The sequence below is a fragment of the Tupaia chinensis genome, unplaced genomic scaffold, assembly GCF_000334495.1.
Source record: "Tupaia chinensis unplaced genomic scaffold, TupChi_1.0 Scaffold148192_1, whole genome shotgun sequence".
NCBI classification, from domain to species: domain Eukaryota; kingdom Metazoa; phylum Chordata; class Mammalia; order Scandentia; family Tupaiidae; genus Tupaia; species Tupaia belangeri.
In genome coordinates this window covers 303,910-310,007 of record NW_006208042.1, presented here as the reverse complement: position 1 = coordinate 310,007, position 6,098 = coordinate 303,910, and the positions used below count along the sequence as shown (strand labels likewise).

The window sequence follows — 6,098 nt, the reverse complement described above, 5'->3', positions numbered from 1 at the left end:
CCTGGTTGCTTGAAAATCACACCAGGCATGTGTTCATGGATGCCTAAGATCCCAGGAGGAGAAAAGTCGAGAAGGGATGTGGTGTAGCCATTCCCCCCTGGGGATGACTTCTCATTTTCCCTCTCACTCTCTCTACCCCCCCAAGTGTGTGTGCCCTAAGGCAAAATCCTCTTTTAAAAATAAAAGAATGTCAAGACTACTATGAGTTGATAAAATGCTTATCCCCAAATTCTTCATCATTGTGTGTGAGATAGAGGCTTGTTTCTATCAAAAGGTTTCTGAAGCAAGAGAGACTCAGTGGGTGGTTCTGTTGCCAGGGCCAGAGAAACGAGTGTCTCCATTATGAGATTTACCCACAGCATCTGTACAGCCTTAAGTGGCGAATCTCAAGTAATACAGGTGTCCATGAAAGCAACAGTCACTGCTACTGCATTAACAGTAAGTTGGAACTGAAGGAATTTTGAGATGCTGTCTTATACATTTAATCCCCACATAACTGCTTTAACAAGGCTTGTAACGTCATCTGTGAGAATAATATCTTCAATACCATTAATAAATAATATGCTTCTCTAGCTACATAAGTTCCAGCAATACCCATTGCAAATCCAACATCTGCTATTTTCAGTGCAGGGCCATCATTCATACCTGTCATTGTTCTGAGGCAGTGCTGTCAATTATACCTTTAACCAGGGTATTTTGTCAGTAGGGGATGATCTTACAAGTACTCGAAGCTTTAGCCAAATCTTATCTATCCATACTTGCTCGATCTCTCCTTTTTCATTTTGTATTCTTCTGTTAAAATCTTTACCTTCTAGACACAGGATATCCTCCCCAGGATGTAAAATATCACACTTGGTAGCATTAGTCTAAGCAATATTATCCCCAGTGACCATCCGCACAGTAATTCCAGTCCTCCGACATTTCCTTATTGCCTCTGGTACATCAGATCTCACAGGATCTTCAATGCCCACAACTGCAATGCTTGTAAGCTGATGACAATATCAGTTTCGTTATCCCACTCTAGTTCTGGTTTTCCTGCTAGAAAATCTCTGAATTCAAGACATACAGTTCTTTGGGACCAGCACTTGGTGTAATGGCTATGTTGCTGGACTTCCATGTAGTCAACCATGGTTCAAGTCCCAGACCCAGTGGCTTAAACTCACACCTGGCATGTGTGCGTGCATGCCCAAGATCCCAAGAGAAAAAATGGAGGAGAAGGGATTGCGGCATGATCATCCCCCTGGGGGGTGATTTCTCGCTTTCTGTCTTTCTCTGTCTTTCTGGTGAGCACATGCACCCTATAGCTAAAACCTCAAAAAAAAAAAAAAAAAAGGTATATAGTTCTCAGGTTTTCTGATGCCATCGATTCAGTTACAGTTTGTATAGTATCATTATCATTCCCTGGTCTGAATACATTTTCCTTTTTCTTCACTATTAGCACTCAAGATGTTGAGACACTTTTTCAGAACTATTTCAGATGCACCCTGGTTGAACATTGGATAACTTTCATCTGAATTTTTCGGGACAGTACTCATGGACTTCCTAACAGAATTGACTTTGTATAGTGCTTCTTTAGCTATTTAATTTCTAGCATCCTGATAATCCCACTTTAAACTCAAAAGTCCAAATAAGGCACATTCAGTTTTATTACCAACATAATGAGGTGATCTGCCCTTTTTCTCTGGTGGCCACAGTTTTGATGTAAAGCACAATTCCCAGAAATTCCGGTTACAAGATAGGACAAAATATTTGGTGGAATAACTTCTGGTTCAGGAAACTTTTTAAAAAGTTATTTTATTTATGTAAGCTTGAACAACTGTCATTTGGTTCATTGTCAATGGTCCCATTTTATCCGAACAAACAGTTGAAGCATTCCCCATGATTTCACAAGCATCCAGATGCTTTACTAACTTACTATGTCTCATCATGTTCTTCATTGAATAGGTCCGTGAGATAGTGACTGCAAGTGGAAGACCTTCTGGAATTGCAGTCACTAAAACTTGACTCCAATAATAAAGAACTTTACAAAATAGTGTATCTAAATTGGTATGCACTCTGCAAGCCACAATCTCTTCTGAACGCAGAGGGTATCAGTTACAGAATATAGCACTAGAATGGTAACTGTGATGGCAGATATCAACAGACCTACTTTGCCAATCTGAACAGCCAGATTCATAAGTTTCCATTGTAAAACAGATTTCCCTTTTTGGGAAAATTTATTTTCTTTTCATCTTTTTTGTCACTATCTCTACCTTCTTCACTCTTCAAAGGCTGCATTTCCATGATGGCACCATCCTGAGCTTCTCCTTTATTGCCATTCTCAATAGCTCCGTCTTGTTTCTTATTTTTCTTTTCCTTTTTTTCTCATCTTTCTTCTCTTCTTCTTCATCTCCAGCTCCAAGTAAGGTAAAGATGATTCCAGTTTGAGATTTGACACCTACAGCTGTAACTACCAGCCTTCCAGAGTCTTCCACTACATGAGTACCTGACAGAAGTAAGGGATGCTTATCTAAAGACTTTTTTTCATGATCATGTTCACCAGTCAATGAGCTCTCATCAATTTTAAGATCATTGACTTGAATAAGTATGCCATCAGCTGGAAGAACACCATATTTCAATGTCTCCAATGGTATGTCAGTTACAGGTATCTGAATGACCTGACCACCCCTGATAACAGTGAACTTCTATTCTTCTTCAGTTGGGCTCAGCAAATCTCTAAACTGCTTTTCCTTACTCCAGCCATTGAAAGTTGTTACTAGAACTACACTTACTGCTGATAAGAGGGTTGCCACTCCTTCAATCCAACTGGTTTCACTTTCATCTTCCTCTCCAACAGAAACTTCTCCATAAAGTACATTATCCCCTTCTGGTGATTGATGAAAAGAAAGGGCCAGTGATCCTATGGCTGCAATTTCTAATAGAATTAAAGTGACATTTTGTAATGCTTCCCATACAAATTGAAGAAAGGATTTAGTTTTTTAGGAGAAAACATCTCCTTCACTGGGAGATGTTTTCAACTTGGTGCAAATTCCATAGATGTCACTATAGCCTTTCTGTATTTTTCATAATGCACCTGTGATCCTGAGCTCCATGAGAATCTGCAGCTCCAAGAGCATACATCCAAAGTACCCATCATGATTAGCTTCCTTCAAAGAGATTGTCCACACTGCTATGTGCAACTGAGTTGTTTTTCATGTCATCCATTGCAAGTATAATTTATTGAAAGGAAAATGTTTCCTCCAAAATCCTAATTTTCATTTGAAAATATTACCTAGATGAACACCTTTTCAATATGAACGTGCTTCTTAAACCAAATACTCATTGTATAACTTAGTGAAGCAGCATAAGCAGCAACATTTCCTGAGCAGTATCTTGACCTTTGACCATGACTAGTTTCTTCATATCAATCATGAGCTGTACATATTTCACCCAGCTCCGGGAACTATTTTCTGAGAGAACGAAAAGGGAGGTTGTAGGAGGGTCAGGGTGGTGAGGGACAGTGACAAGTGCAGAGAACTGGGGCTTGGTCTACTGCGAATTGGCCACATCCTTGTAGAACTTGGGACATCATGCAGAGGGGTAGCTGCACCTCGGGGATGAAGCAGCCCAGAATCAAGAAGCTCAACATCAACCCACCAGGGAAGCCCACTCATACTCTGGAAGTAGACTATGAAACCATAGTCAGAGAGCTTGAAAGGACATAATAAAACAAACAAACAACAACAACAAAAAACATAGAATAGGATAGCACATAACACAAATCTAATACAGGACTTTATTCCAACTGAACTTTGAGGTGTTAAATTAAAACTATTTTGACCTAAAACAGCTGCTGTACTCCCACACTTGGACTATTACAGATTAGCCAAAATCATACATGTTGGGCTGTTTCTGAGCTGGTTTCTAGGTTACAGTCAATCACAGGCATCCTGCCTTTTTAATTGTGTTAATGAAGACAAACTTCTGTATAGAACCAATGATTTCTCTACCTCACTCCCTCACTTACATTTTTGGTACACTTCCCCTTTCACTGCACACATCACTTTCCTGTTCCGTCGACTTAAATGCCGAGTTGACCATGAGACTGGCCAGAGAAGCCCAGAAGTCTGGGGACAACTGCCCTATTTAAATCGTGATACGATTTGTTCTATTGAAACTACTCTATGAAATTGACTGGTTTATTTTTCTTTTAACAGAGGCGTGACTTTTTCCTTTGCCAAGAGACAATTGGCTGTTAAATGAATCAGACATGTCCTTTCCTTAGGATTCTGCTATAACAAAAGATGACTGATTGACCACTCCTAGGAATGAGTTTTCTCAGCACCATGGGACTTGACTACTTCTAGAAATGAGCCTTCTTAGCACTGAGACTCATTAATTTCTGGCCTGCACATGCATTCTGAAGAATGTTCGGCCAACAGGGGGAATCGAAGACAGAATTCTGACTACCTTTTTCTATTCCAAAGGTGTTTCCAGGGGGCCTGGAGGATTCATGCCTACAAACATTAACTGGCCTCTGCAGTCCATTCATAGTCAGATGATACATCCTGTCCCAGGAATAGTGGCTTTTGTTTTGTTTTGTTTTGTTTGAGAGGTTTTTCCTATAGGGCGCACGTGCTTGCCAAAAAGACATAGACAGACAGAAAGCAAAAAAATCACTCCCCACAATCCCTTCTCCTCCATTCTCCTCTGAGAATCTTGGACATGCACGTGAATGCAGTTGGTGTGAGTTTAAGCCACCGGGTCTGGGACTTGAACTGTGGGCAACTACATGGGAGTTTAGCATCATAGCCATTAAGCCAACTGCTAGTCAACCCCAGATGTAGTATTTTTATAATGCTTATCTCTTAGGGTAAAGCACAGCATTCTTTTGCTGATTTCTTTCAAGAACAGAGACTGTGTTTTTCTTTAACCAATTACTGACCTAAGAATTTCAAATTCTGGGGACCAGCAGGTGGCATGGTGGATAAGGTGCTGGACACACCCACATGGCTGACCATGGTTCAAGTCCTGGACCTGGTGGCTTGCTTTCTCACTTACTTTCTCTCTCTCTCTCTGTCTCCCTCTGGTCAAATTAAAAAAATGAATAAGTAAATAACATAAAATAAAATAATTCTTTAAAAAAAAAGAGTTTCAAATTCTTCTATGCCTATAACCCTCCACTTCTAGATGTCCCAATGTAAAGGACTCCTTATGCTGACTGACAAGTCTTTTGCTCTCAGATCTAAATAAAAGGAACCACTGTATCTCAGCACCCTGAGAAACATGCTTGTCTTTCTCCAGGTCAGTCACTAGAACTCAGGCTTAGTAATAAACCACATAGTTATTATTTTCAGAGTTGATTATTTTCATCAACGGAATCTTGTAATAATGATTTTACAGTATACCTATTTGGATCTAGTTTTTTTTTCCCCCATGTGTGCTTGTGTGGTGTTATTTTCAACAGTCTCATCATGTTGTGATCTTCCTGGGACCACAGGTGCATCGTGATACTACACCTGGCCTTCCACTGTGGGCCAGAAACTAAACCTGGGCCTCCCATGTGGCCTCAGTCTGCCAAGCAGCAGTATCCAGCATGTGCTATTACAGCTAAGCCAATGGGTCAAATATGCTTTTTTTTAATGAATAACTTTATTCAAATATTCCAAAATTCATACTCAATAGGTTGTTTCTAAAATGTATGTCAGTGTATATATATAATGGTTTTAGTTCATCCTTCTTTTATAGTTTTTCATCCTTTCTTTATAGTTCTTGAGTAGGAATCAGTCTTGATTTGCCCAGTTAGGAGATTCTGACTTACTATTTTGATTATATTTCTTCTCAATGTTCATGGACAATGTCTGGCTTCTAAAAGAAAGGCTTCTGGTCTTTTCAATCATTTGCTGATAGGGTGAGATTGCATTGCCACCCATAACCACATGACCTAACTTGGAATCAGTCTTGGCATCCAGTCTTACATTTCTGATCAAATTCACAATCCACCTTTCAGCTTTTCTTCAAAATCCTTTTCAGTTTATCTGCCAACATGTTATGCCTGCTACACTGGTGGATGTGACAAAAAGTCTCAAATACGAAAATAAATGAGCATTTCCAATAAA

At 39.7% G+C, this 6,098-nt stretch overlaps 1 pseudogene; it reads right to left on the bottom strand.

Moving 5' to 3' along the window:
- Window positions 1–236: 236 nt before the first annotated feature.
- LOC102473012 (plasma membrane calcium-transporting ATPase 1-like) lies at window positions 237–3,322 on the bottom strand (annotated as a pseudogene).
- Window positions 3,323–6,098: the final 2,776 nt, after the last annotated feature.